Source organism: Bubalus bubalis, chromosome 9 (genome assembly GCF_019923935.1).
Source record: "Bubalus bubalis isolate 160015118507 breed Murrah chromosome 9, NDDB_SH_1, whole genome shotgun sequence".
NCBI classification, from domain to species: domain Eukaryota; kingdom Metazoa; phylum Chordata; class Mammalia; order Artiodactyla; family Bovidae; genus Bubalus; species Bubalus bubalis.
Genome location: NC_059165.1, coordinates 1598066 through 1612305, shown reverse-complemented (window position 1 = coordinate 1612305; position 14240 = coordinate 1598066). Strand labels below are relative to the sequence as shown.

The window sequence follows — 14240 nt, the reverse complement described above, 5'->3', positions numbered from 1 at the left end:
ACAGACATGGGTATATGTCTTAAGATGTTTTAAGTGAGAATTAGTAGTTTGATATAAGTAACATGATTCATTTCTGTAAATAATACATACATATATATATGCATATACTTATAAAGTGCTATGACACCACCCTTATGGCAGAAAGTGAAGAGGAACTAAAAAAACCTCTTGATGAAAGTGAAAGAGGAGAGTGAAAAAGTGGGCTTAAAGCTCAACATTCAGAAAAGGAAGATCATGGCATCTGGTCCCATCACTTCATGGCAAATAGATGGGGAAGCAGTGGAAACAGTGTCAGACTTTATTTTTGGGGGCTCCAAAATCACTGCAGATGGTGACTGCAGCCATGAAATTAAAAGACGCTTACTCCTTGGAAGGAAAGTTATGACCAACCTAGATAGCATATTCAAAAGCAGAGACATTACTTCGCCAACAAAGGTCTGTCTAGTCAAGGCTATGGTTTTTCCAGTGGTCATGTATGGATGTAGAGTTGGACTGTGAAAAAGCTGAGCATGGAAGAATTGATGCTTTTGAGCTGTGGTGTTGCAGAAGACTCTTGAGAGTCCCTTAGACTGTAAGGAGATCCAACCAGTCCATTCTAAAGGAGATCAGTCCTGGGTGTTCATTGGAAGGATTGATGCTGAAGCTGAAACTCCAGTACTTTGGCCACCTCATGCGAAGAGTTGACTCATTGGAAAAGACTCTGATGCTGGGAGGGATTGGGGGCAGGAGGAGAAGGGGACGACAGAGGATGAGATGGCTGGATGGCATCACTGACTCGATGGACGTGAGTCTGAGTGAACTCCGGGAGTTGGTGATGGACAGGGAGGCCTGGTGTGCTGGGATTCATGGGGTCACAAAGAGTTGGACATGACTGAGCGACTGATCTGATCTGATGGTCCATAAATGTTCAAAAAGGACAAATGCCAACTTATCATTTTAGATTAGGGATGGGAATCAGAATAGAAATATTAGGGCCTTTAGTATCTTGATATTATTTATTTTACTGGCAATAAGTGATTATTGTTAAAAATTCAAAGGTTTCTCCTATTTGGGAAGAAAAAGAACAAGTGAGGTAATTCCATGACTTTTGCATTATCTATAAAATGATGCTTGCAGTCAATAAATCACTGATACTGTTACATCAATGCAAAATACACTGAAAGCTGTCATATAGGGTACTTTCTTAATTAATTTGTTATCAGAAAACTAATTCAGTTTTAAATGAAGGAAAGAAAGCTTTAACATCAGTTATTTTCCTAGGAAACTTGCAAGAGAAGGAGAACTATACAGTGTCCAAGCTTGGGTTAAGCATGGATTTCCTAAGCTTGCATTGTTCAGATGGACATGATTTTCCTGCCTTGTCACTTGCCAGGCATTGTTGCGGCTTAGTAGAAATAGGTTTACATTGAAAGTAAATTCAGTTGAATTAAAGACCTGGATTTAAACCCTAGCCCTGCCTTTTTAACTAGGTAATTAACAAATTCTTTACCCACTTCAAACTTACTTTCTTCACATTTAAAATGGGGATGTTAGTCCCTACTTTTTGGGTTTACACACATTAGATCTTCTAATGTATCCAGCACATTGCCAACCACTTTGTTGATGCTTAATAAACATTGGCCGAATCTGTAGAAATACAATTTAAGCTCTCAACTGGAGAGTTAAATTGGTCAACTCAGATTTTTCTGTCCTCAGCTCCACCAGTCCAGAAGGAAGGAGGTTTTCTCCCACTCAGTAACACAAGCCGGCCACAGCAGCATCCGGACTGGGCGTTCATCGCCATGGCAACAACCGTCGTCTCCCTGCCTCCTGCTCAGTGTTTCTGCTCCCATTTCCCCTCCTCAGAGCCAGACTCAGCCTCACGGCTCCCCCTCAGATGTCCTTTTGAAAAGAATAGACAAACTGTAGCAAGGATAAATTGGACCTCTCTCTTTTCCCCTCAAAGTAAGATACCACTATGGTCCAATTTTAAAGCATTGTAACAAAATATTGTGCTTCCATTCTGATAACAACACAAGATTCTCCTAATTGGTGGAAATATATAAGAAGTAGGCAAGACTTTTGATACTTAGCTCTGGTGGATTTTTGCTCTTTAAAGCCCTAAACTGGGGGCAGTCCAACTGAAGTGACTGCAAGAGCAAAGACACAGATGTAGGAGAGCTATCGGTGAATCTGGAGGTGTGTGGGGTAGCTGGCTTTGTTGGAAGAAAAGGCTGACACAGGTGAGGAATAGAAAATATGGCTATCGTGCTAGCTTGTGGTCAGGCTGTGATGTAATGGGTACTACTCATCTCACTGGCCTCCCAGGAGACGTCGTCTGTCATTGTCCCAAATTTCTCTGTAATAATCTCTGTGGAGTCCTACAGTCCCTGTGTCTCTGTGATTCTAGCATCTTCAAGTGATCCAAACGTGTAGAAACTCAGCAGTATTTGGTCTTAAGCAGTTTATCATCTATGACCCTGCATGCAATGGTAATACTTGCATAAATTATTCTTTTAGCTGACAGTTGCCAACAAGCAGATATGTCTAAATTTTAATTTTTACAGGAATAATATTTTGCAAACACTAAACTGACTTTTTTTTTTTCATTCCCAGAAATCATGTAGCTATGTGGCTCTGTATTTAACAGATCAATGGACTTCACCGTGTCATGGGAGTTTGAAACTGAGAAGTCATTTCTTGGCAGTGAGTGGAAAACCATATTTTAAAAAATTCACAGTGAGATCATAGTGTTGAAATCCAGGCTCTGTTGGGGGAGATGGAACGGGGGAAGGTGGTTTGAATTTGCCAAAATTCCCATTACAAATCACATGCTAAGCCTACAGAATCTGGATGACTGTATTTTATCTTAAGCCCTACTGTAGCGAGGACCAATATTTGCTATAAGGGACATTTCCCCTTTGGGAGACAGGGAAAGCCCTTCCTTTTTTGAGAGGAAGTTGCCAAGAGAAGAAAGCAGAAGAAATACAAGTCATCAGATGTGAATATCCCAGCTGCCTGGCCCCTTGGGGTTTAACTGTTGGAGTACGTAGCACAAACGTGTTCCAGAAGACTGGCTTATCCTAGGGTGTATTTCAGAGCATCTCCACAGCTGGCACGACACTACATCTAGCCTGGTGCCAGGCTGGGTTTTAGAAATGGCTGAGGAAGGTGTCTAGAGGGCTGAGCTTTGGACATCACCCTATTTCTTCATATCCTACTGTGTGCTATATTGCTGGCAGGGATGGGGGATAAAGACACAGCAGACCAGAGGAAGCCTAAGATGAGGAAGAAGATGTCACAGGCGTGACGTTACAACTAGAGCTAAGACCGCACCGGCGAAAGTGCATGTCAGTGAGGACGTTCTGGGAGAACCGACCCACCTGCGGCTACTTTGTCTTACGAAGTCGATTTCCTGAATTATATGCGAGGCACACAGGGCCCCCAAACAGACCAGTCATCAAATCACAAATGTCACTTCCTTCTGATTTAAGGGTTGACCAAGAAATGCTTCCACATGAGTTCAGTTCAGTTCAGTCACTCAGTCGTGTCTGACTCTTTGGGACCCCATGGACTGCAGCACGCGAGGCCTCCCTGTCCATCATCAACTCCCAGAATTTACTCAGACTCATGTCCATCGAGTCGGTGATGCCATCCAACCATCTCGTCCTCTGTTGTCCCCTTCTCCTCCTGCCCTCAATCTTGCCCAGCATCAGGGCCTTTTCCAGTGAGTCAGCTCTTCCCATCAGGTGGCCAAAGTACTGGAGTTTCAGCTTCAGCATCAGTCCTTCCAATGAACACCCAGGACTGACCTCCTTTAGGATGGACTGGTTGCTTGTCCACATGCATAGACAGTTCTTATTTCATCTTCCTATAAAAAGAGGAAGTTAGGCTTTCAGTCCAGAGAATTTATCTTTTCATCGTTTTTGCTGTAATATTTTACTAAAATGTTTTTAAAAACTTTTAGTGGAGTATACTTGATTTATAATGTTGTGTTAGTTTTTGCTGCACAGCAGAGTGACTCAGCCATCCATGAGCACATATCTACTCTTGTAGAGATTCTTTTCCCAAACAGGTCATTACAGAGCACTGAGAAGTGTCCCCTGCGCTGCATGGTGGGTCCGTATTAGTTGTATATTTTATATAGAGAGATGTATATATGTCAGCCCCAATCCTCCAGTTTATTCCTCCCCCTACTCCCTGCTCTGATAACCATTGGCTTGTTTTCTATCTCTGTGACTCCTTTTCTGTTTTGTAAATAAGTTCATTTGTACCATTTTTTTTATATTCCACATACAAGTGACGCCTTATTATGATTGTCTTTGAGCTGCGTCACCGAGTGTGACCGCCTCTGGGCTCACCCACGTCGCTGCAGTGGCCTTATTTCATACTTTTTATGGCTGAGTGACATCCCGCTGCACATGCGCACCACGTCTTCATCTGTCTCCTCTGCTGACGGACGCTTGGGTTGCTTCCACATCCTGGCTCTTGTGAACTGAGCTGCCGTGGTCATCAGGGTGCACGCATGGTTCCAAATTATGGTTTTCTCCAGATATATGTCCAAGAGTGGGACTGCTGGATCATATGGGAGCTCTACTTTTAGTTTCTTAAGGAACCCCACACTGTTCTCCATAATGATTGTACCAATTTATATTCCCACCAACAGTTTCTTTTAAAAGACACTTTCTGTATTCAGAGCCCCTTTAGTTGCATTCCTATGTTTTCCTAAATGCACTGCAGATTTTTCGTTGTATCTCCAGCAGATTTTCAGTCTTTCCTAATTCTACATCTCTTCCATGGAATGTTTTCTCGTTTTTAGAGTTATTCTAAAGTTATTGCTTTCACCTATCTGTTTAACTGTTTAGGTAAATTTCTATGTTACCATTACAATGAAAAAACAGGTCTTTTAAGGAACAATCATAAAGTAATTTAAAATTTATTTTGTCTTACAACTGGTGCAGCAAACCCACTCCAAGGGTTGGTTCTCTTCTGTCCCCAGATAAAATTGGAGAAATGTACCATTAGCCTTTCTGGTCATAGCTAGAAAATATTTAATCTGTAGAGTAGCCTCAATGCAAACACCTGGATTTCTAGTCAAAACTCCGAATTGTATTCACACCTACAATCTCTCCTTCTTCCAGCTCTGGCCTGTGGCCGATGTGGGAAGGGGAAGGGGCGTGACAGGCTCCATCACTCCCCCAGCCTGCTCTCCTCTGCCCTCAGCTCCTTGACAGGAGGGAGAGGGGAGAGGCAACGCGGCAGGGAGGCGGCGGGGGTCTTCCTTGACTGGCCTCGATCAGTGGTGGACGTCCCACGCTGGCTTTGCCACAGAACGTTTCCTGGGTTTCCTGGAAGCCTCCCTTTGCTGGCAGTCTCTCACTGACCTTTCCTTTGATGTGGGTGCAAGTTCGGCCCAATCACCGGCTTCCTCTCACCGTCCCCGGATATCTTGTGGTGCATTTCCATCTTTGAATGCACCATCTTCCCCAAACACAGCCCATTTGCCCTTTAACCACCTGGTAGGAATCCTTTCCGACCATAGAAAGAAGAAAGCTCGCTCAGGCGTGTCCAACTCTCCGACCCCACGGACTGGAGCCCATCAGGCTCCTCCACGCATGGGATTCTCCAGGCAAGAGTACTGGAGTGGGGTGCCATTGCCTTCTCCAGGGGATCTTCCTGACTCAGGGATTGAACCCCGGTCTCCCACAATGCGGGCAGATGCTTTGGCATCTGAGCCACCAGGGAATCAACCATTCCCTATCCTTATTTTGAGAAAGTCAAAACTGGGTTTGGGCCGTATGTGTGACAAGCCTCGCAGACATAGTCTTGCGCATCATGTTGGATGCAGTTCCCGCCTACTGTCTGAGAGCTTCGGCCTACACCAAGCCTGAGATCCCTCCGAGTCTCCTGCAGACAGATCGACGGCAGGCTGGCGGGCGGTGTGTGTGTGAGGGTAAGTGCTCCTCCGTCTGCAGGCTGGCGGGCGGTGTGCGTGTAACGGTGAGTGCGCGTGCGCTCTCCGCCTCCGCGTCTGCGGGACTCTGCCTCCTCTTCCACCTCCCTGCCTCCTTTTGTGGAGGCGTGCTAGAGCTCCTGTTTTGTGCTCTTTTCCATTCTTTGACTCTGTCACTCTCCCCAGTTCATTGTCTCTTTGGTGGCTATTTCCTCACGTCCGAACCTGAAGATTTTTAGTTGGTGTTCCCACTTTCTAGTCAACTCAGCGTCCTATCGGAAAGGCGAGGACTCTATTTCTTAGAAAAGTTTAGGAAGTTTCTTCCATAGCCTGGGCTCTCTGTCCACAGATTCTTATTTGCGCAAGGGAGCTCTGTGTGCTCGTAAGAACAGGCGAGACCCTGTTGTGCGTTGGCCACAAAGGTGAAGACCCGAGCATGGAAAAGAATCATGTTGTGAATTCTATTCGTTTGTAGTATTTCAGCTTGTGTGTACTTATTTTGTTCCACTTCTTGTAGTAGAAGGGCAAATAAAAACAAACTTTAAAAAATTACCTTGGTAAAACAACAAGTATGGTTTTTTCAGATAAATATTTAAAAGAAAATAATAGAAATGGGTAAAATGATGTTAACGTATAGATAGGAAGCTGTTGAAATCAGCACACTGTATTTTATTGTGATCAGTGATTTATTTGGCCACATGATAAAGGCTATAAATGCTTTCCACTTTCCTCTGAATCCTAAAAAGAATGTTTCTTGTTCACATTAGACTAATATTCTTTAGAAAACAATTTGAATTTAAGAAGCTAAATATTTAGAAAAATTTTGGTTAGACTGCCTATTAAAGAGGGTTTATATATTCACCATTAGTAATTGCCAATGAGGAAGCTCGGAACAGCTGCCGTCTAGAACTCTAAAATGTCACTCCTTGTTCAATGTGCGGCACAAGCGGCACAGCTCCACAGAATGAAGCGCAAGTTTCTCTCCAGTCAGAGAGAAGAGCAAGCTCAAGATTAGTTATGCATTAAACAGTCCATTTGGGGAGGCTAATTAGAGAGAGAAGACCTTGAAATAGAAGTCATCAGAAAAAGCTAGCAGATGAGTCTTCTTGGAGACTTAATTCGTCCTTTGTCACAAACAGGAACACCTGCGAAAAGTGCAGGTCGCCCTCATCCCTAGTCGGGGTGTGAGGTTCACAAGGCTTGCTGATCCTGAGGGAAAGAACCATACTGGTTCAGGAGACTGTCTTTAGGGGCCCTGGAGCCTCTAAGTATCAGGTTTCCAAATGAGTATAGAGCAGGTGTGAAGAATTAAGTGCCAAAAATAGACACGGGCACACAAGAATTTGGATTGTTCTGTTTTCCCCAGGACTTTATTAGGACCAAGAATGAGCAGAACAGACAGCAGTAAGATAGTCACATTTTTAACAGGAAACCCAATATATGAAAAAAGTATCTGAATTCTATCCTATTTACATATACTTGGATTAGTGTAATTCTCACTCCAGCCAAATAACAATGCCTCTGGAAACTGGCCTCGTTTAACATCGCGTTATTTTTGGTAACATTTTCATCGAGAATAAGAAAGAAGTAATTCTGTATAAGTTGTATTCACTTTGGTATCAGTAATGTGCATATTTCTAGAATATTAGACAATACATTTAGACAATACATTTTCTTAACAAATTTGTGTCACTATCAGTATCCAGATTTCTCAATATTATCTCATAAAAGGGCAAACAAAATGCTTTGGAGAAAAGTATGTGTGAATTGTCCATTATGAGTGCTGTCTACCTTATTTATTGACCACTTCATGAAATATCTCTGGGAAGCCTGCTCTGGGTCTTCTTTGTAAGGAATGGACAAAAGGCCCCTGGAGAGAAGACCACAATCATAAAATCACAAATTAAGACTTTTCCTCTTAGAGCGTCTGTTTTCTGAAGGGTTGGCAGCCCAGCCCTGAAACCAGATAGACCGTAAGTTCAACACTTAAACTTGATCAGTGTCAGAAACTCTCGGGTGAGCTATGAAAATCTAAGGCCTTGTAGAGAAACTATTGTGAAAAAACTAGTTCTGTTCTTCACATACAAAATAACAAGACTGAGGAAGGTCAGTTCTGGTGATTACATAATGAGGTTTAATGAAAGGTCGAAGCTGCCCACTCCTCTGACTTGGGATAGGCGGTGATCAAAGGCCAAGAGGGTTGCTTTTAGGTCTTACTATTCAGTGCTCTTTTACCCTTCAAGTATTCCTCTTCAAGTATTCCTCACCTTTTTAGAGGAGGTATCTTGGTCCTCTTGACCTGGGTCAGTTACTGCAAGTATACACACACAAAAAAAATATATACAAAAAAAAAAAATCTGCAAATCTCTGCAGTCTATAATCTCATGGATGTGGACCACCTCATTCATATTTAATTCCCCCAAGAGGTGGTATTCAAAACATTTAACAAACCAATAAGATAGCTTCACAGATGATTCAAAGGGAACCCTCAAACAGACCCGGAAGTCCTTAGTTGGAGGATTATGGAGACGTGTGACGGGGGCCATGGGGAACCTTGCAGACACTCGGGCAGTGATTATTTACCAACTTTCACTGAAAGCTTTTCATATTTTCTCAATCAATACAGCCGAGCCAGCAAGTGTTGCCTGGTTGGACGCCCTGCTCACGACCCCGGGAGGAAGAGACGAGCATTTCCCTTTTATAGTCGAGGACGCTGAGCTCAAGGAAGGTAAGCGGTGTTGCTGTCGTCCCTCAACTAGCAGGGGGCCGAGAGGAGGGGAGCCTGGAGCTCACCCCGCTCGGGAGACGCCAAAGCACAGGCTCTTGCCCTGGCAGGCTCCAGGCGGCGTCTCTGTTGGCCAGGCCCAGGTTTACCCAGCTCCTCAGCATCTAGTCTGATATCATAGCATGCTCAGATGTAACCGCTGAGCCTCCCTCACTCTGTGAGGTTGGCCCTGCTGGGAAAGGCTGCCAGAAGACCCGGGAGCGGAAGCCCTGCCGAGGAGCGGTGTTGCTGCCCGCCCGCAGCACAGCAGCCGCAGGCGCCCTCGGTGCAGTCAGACCGTGGAAGACCCAGGAAGACCATACTCAGCGACGTCTTTCTGAGTAAGCGGGAGGAGCTTGACGGACCACCTTTTCTGGGGTTGCCTTGAGAAAAGAAAGAAAGAAAAGAAAGTGAAGTCGTCACTCATATCCAACTCTTTGCAACCCTGTGGACTGTTAGCCTACCAGGCTCCTCTGTCCATGAGATTCTCCAGGCAAGAGTACTGGAGTGCATTACCATTTCCTTCTCCAGGGGATCTTCCCAACCCAGGGATTGAACCCGGGTCTTCTGCACTGCAGGCAGACGCTGTGCCCTCTGAGCCACCAGGGAAGCTTTGGGAACGGGAGACTTCAATGCACTCCTCTTAAATGTATAATTTTTTTCTGTTCCTCCTGGCTGAAAGTCAGTCAAGTATACAAAAGAAATGAATTTTCCTTTTTCTCTGGAAAATTCCTCAACACTTGAAAATGTTGCTGTTGTCTTTAAAGTCAACATGCATTCATTGTAGATGACTGAGAAAAAACATTTCCTTTAAAAATTACTTACATTCTTGCTGCATGTTATTTTATTTATTTACATAGTCTTAGAATCATAGTTTTTAGCACTTTAAAGTTATTTTAATATCATTAGTTTTTAAAAAGTTATCAATATATTTGAAAGTTTTATGAGTTTTTTTCCCTATTTGATTGCATTATATTTGAAATCAATGTGATTATTCCTTTATGGGTGGACCCTTAGGGTATTTCCAGTTTTTCAGCATTCTACACAACGCTCCATCCAAATCCTAATAACATGAAGCTGACTCACCGCAGGCTGTTTTTTTTCTCAGGGAAAATCCTAAAAACTGAGATTACAGAGACTCGGTGTGGGTGTCTGTTCATTACCTGAAACAGCTACTTTTCCCGGTCTTCATGGATGCCTGGCGCAGGAGGAGACCCCGAGGAGGTGCCACCGAGACTGCGGAGCCCCTGCGCGCGCTGTGCTGAGAGCCAGTGCTCTTCCCTCCCGGCAGCCCTAGGGTGTCTGGGGTGCCTGGGACCTGGCTGCACAGCCGAGCACAGGAGAAGACAGGCCCTTGGGCGACTGCACGGAGAGCTGGGATGTTCGATGAGTGACCGACCTCTCTGTCCTCCTCGGGGGACGCCGGAAGCTGGGCCTTATGGCCGTCACCGCCCATGGAGCTACAGGGATGAGCCGCACAGGTGCCTGCGCTGGTCAGGATGCCTTTGGCCTGGGAAGCTCCAGGGGCCCGCGCGTGCCAGGCCCTCAGCCTGCTGAGGTGCCCAGGGGGCGATCTGACTCTAGGGCAGCGCCCAGAAGGCTGGGACTCTGGGCTGCGCTAACTCCTTTGCCGCTTAGGAGCAGCCTGGAGCAGGGGGCCCTCCTGATCGCAGGGTCCTGAGCCGGGAAGGGTAGCGGTAGGAGGGCGTTCTCTCTGTTTTTTGGTCTTGGCGTGAGTGGGTTTGCACTCGCTCAGGATGTAGGAGCCGCTCATTTATTTTCCGGCTTGGATCAGGGCCTCTCATTTCACCCTCCTGGGGACATCAGGGAGCCTCAGCCAGCTAACCTTTCCCTGCAACTCTCCAGAGCCCCACACTTACGGCCAACAATAGGAACTGGAATTTTAAGCTTTATGTTCACTCCCCCAATCCCAGCCCTGACGGTACACTGTACCTGCGAGTATCAGATTACACCAGGTGATTTTCATGGTCAAAGTGATGGATGGAATTGCAGGAACAGAATGATTTCCAGTTAATGGCGTGACGGAAGTAGTTCATAGACTTCGCTGCGGCCTCCGGCGCTAAGTCCAGCTCACTCACCCACTTCAGCGACCCTGTAACTTCCTCAAAGGGAACGTTTGGACAGCAGAGGCGGCCAGCTCACTGCTCCTTCGATAAGGGAGCCACTCCCTTGGCGTGCTCTTTGAGCATAACATGCTCACGGCACATGTTAGGACTGATTGCGTGTAGAAGAAAAAACCTTAAGGCAACTTAAGCATGAAATGAGACGCAGGCAATGGAACTCGTAACTCATGCCACTAAAATGTTCGCGCAAAGCTGAGTCAGGGCATCAGACCTCGTCACCAGTGCACAGCTCCTGTCTGCCCTCATCTCTCAGCTTTGCTCTTCTGCGCTGACAACATTCCTAGGAAGTCCTTTCCACACACTTGTCCCCAGCGGTTCCCACCTCGTGTTTTCCCGGGCCTTGAGCCTGCTGGCCTTTGCATCAGAAGTGACATCATTGGTTCTTCTGGTTCTTCAATGTGCCAGCTCACCCTGTAGACTTGAGACCTGTGAGTCTTCACAGTAACATGAGCCGTGATCCTCCTGGTCCCTCTCCATGGGTGTGGACAGGTCGGGAGAGTCTACTGGGTCTGTTTCTTTGCAGAGTGCTGACCAGCAGAGCAGGATAAACAGCAGAAACTCTTCCTTTCTTCTCCCTAAGCCTGTCTGTTTCAGGAGGTCTGTTCCGGAGCTCTTTCGTATCCTCTCCTTGACGGCCTCCCTGAGTTTATTCTTGGAGAACCAGGCATCACCCACTTTAGAGTTTCACCGAGCACTGGAATTGTATTTCAGTTTGCTCGTTCTGTTTCCACATTGGCTGCTTTAGTTTCCCTGCCTTTACTGGAGGAAAAGCTCTTTATTTCTTGGGTCCCTGCTGTGTATAAAATACTGTGTCACATGTTTTATGGAAAATGGATAGGAAATATTTGTCTCTTTCTTACAGACAGGGGGAGAGTCAGATAAACATGATCTTCTCCTCTGCCCTGCTACCCTGGTTTTCTTACTCATCTCTAGTTAGCCCACGGTATCTCTATAAACCGGGTTCTGGCCGCACATTGCTGTTAGAGTGGTAATTAAGTTCTGTGACCAGTTGCAGTAAGCCAGGGTGACGACTAGAAAGAGCAGGGAACTTGGCTTGAGTAGCAAATTGGAGCAAGCTGTGCAGGGGCTGGTCCTTCAAGGGGACAGGGGGCCTGCCAAGCGGGTCAAGGCCAGAGACGGCGCAGCTGTGCCCGGCTCGGGAGTGAGGTCCCTTACGACCAAGCAGGGAGAGCCGCCTCTCAGGGGATCTGCCTCGTCTTGCAGAAGCCAGCCTGCAACCTGTAAGCGATCACACGGCCCGGGGAGCAGACCCAGGGCCTCCTCTGACCTTACGTGAGATCCCGGGGCAGGCCACTTCGGTGCTCTGGGTTTGTTCCTCCTCCTCGGCTGGAAGATGACGCACCTCCAGAAGGCTGGCTTCATGGTTGTACTGGGTCTTTGCCGTCCCTCAGAGCCCCGTGGTTTGGCTGTTTTTTGCTTGCTTGTTTGTTTTTAATATATATTTACTTGGCCGCCCTGGGTCTTAGTTGTGGCTGTAGATCTTCTGTCTTCGCTGTGGTGTGTGCGATCTGGTTCCCGACCAGGCAGAGAACCCGGCGCCCTGCACTGGGAGCTTGGAGTCTCAGCCCCGGACCAGCAGGGAAGTCCTGGAGCTACGTTTAAACGGTCCTACACTTGGGTCGGTGTTCTGTTCTCACTGGCTTGGAAAATTCTTGACAATATTTGAATAAAGAGCCCGGCATTTTCACTTCGCGCCGAGCCCTGCAAATTATTCACCTGGTCCTGTGGGCCAGGTCAGTGGCTCCCCAGGATCCCTGAGGCTGTTCTATGGACTAAGGGACCCAAAGCCTATAGGTGTGGAAACAGTGGGTTCACTGTTAACAGTATGGAAACAGCTGTGTTAAAAAAAATCTCCAAGTCTTTAGTGTGCCGATGTGCTTTGTAGCCGTCCAGGAAAGGGGTGTGAGAGTCGTTTCCAAACTTCCTTGGCCACAAAGCCCCTTTCTTTGCTCAAGAGGCAAGTAGTATAACAAGTATCACATAGACTGATGCTGGGGGATGTTGGCCTCGCTGCTTGCTGAGGTGTCTGTGAACTCTGCGACCTTTACCTTTTATTACAGTGAGTTTATGTGCAGAGTGGAGTTGGGGGGCGGGAAGGAAAGCCGCAGTTAAGAGTGAGGATGGTGCTCTTGCTGACCCAGGGCTCTGCTACAAGGAAGACTTAGGCTCCTCCAGGCTCATGCAAGCCCACACAGACACCCCGGACCCCCGTTTTCCTCCTCTGAATCTTCACTTACGTTGTTTTGTCTCCTTACATGCTCTGTGCTACTCCAATCCAGTGATTCTTGTCGTTTCTTTTTCTAAAATGTATTCCAAATTTATCTCCCCATCTCCCAGCTTCACCCTGCTATAAAGCACACTGCCCCAAAGGGACTGCCGCTGCAGCCTGCTTATCCCCTGAGCTCCAGCCCGTTCTCAACGCGGTGCTCTGTCCCGACTTTCTTTTCAAAGTGTAAACTGGCTTCACACCACCGCTCGGCTTGAAGCCCTTCAAAAGTCTTTCTACAGTTGGGAGAAAATCCAGATTCCTTCTCATGATCAATGCCTTGCAAGCCCACCTACTTCTCCAGCTCCTTCTCAAGCTGCCTGGCGCTTGAGTCCTTCTTGATAATCCCCAATTCTTTTTCTTTTTAAGAACTTTTCACTTGGGCTCACAGGATTTTGTTCATTCCAATCCCCACTTTTCAAATGGCTGGTTCTTCCTCGTGCCTCAGATCTCCACTGAAACTCACGAAGACGTCCCCCCCGCTTTGCTGAAGCAGGACCCTGCCCTGCCCCCAGCGCCACCCAGCCTGGGGGTGCACTCAGCGCCTTCTGCTCTTCAGTCCCCATATCCGTAGCAAGCTGTAAGTAACCTGTTCACTGGCGTGCTGTCTACTTATTTGCAAGAACGCGGGTAGCCTGAAGCCCGGGATTGCGTTCCTCTTGTGTCTCCAGTTCTCGGCACGTGCCTGGCACATGCTGTGCGTGCAGTAAATACTTTCTGACTGACTACTTCCTAAAGGTCCATATCCAGTGCTGGCTCCTTGTCCGCACTGTCTTCTCCTCCCAAGCAGCAGGAATGTCTCCTTTGTCTGCAGTCCTGTAGCTCTCTATCTGTTCTCCATTACAGCTCTCACCTTTGCCTCTTAGCACTGTTTGCGGGGTGGTTGCATCCTCCCAGATCCTCAGGCTCCTGTCATGGTGTTTTAGTGATATTCTTATACTCCCGTTGTGTCTGGCACAGAATAGGTGCTCGATGAATTCTGATTGAATTGATGTGAATAATTGAAAGAACTTTCAATAGAAAAGGCAACAAAAAAAAAATGTTAGAGAGGTTTATTTAAAAACGAAAACACAGTAAGCGCTGGACTCCTTGCTAACAATGGTCATGTTTCCG

The 14240-nt window shown here is 46.6% G+C and overlaps 1 long non-coding RNA gene across 1 annotated transcript; it reads left to right on the top strand.

Moving 5' to 3' along the window:
* Positions 1-3702: 3702 nt before the first annotated feature.
* LOC112586800 lies at positions 3703-12548 on the top strand. The gene is made up of 2 exons (XR_003111230.3): positions 3703-8660; positions 9805-12548. It is a non-coding gene; the product is annotated as an uncharacterized LOC112586800 (long non-coding RNA).
* The last annotated feature ends 1692 nt before the right edge of the window (positions 12549-14240 follow it).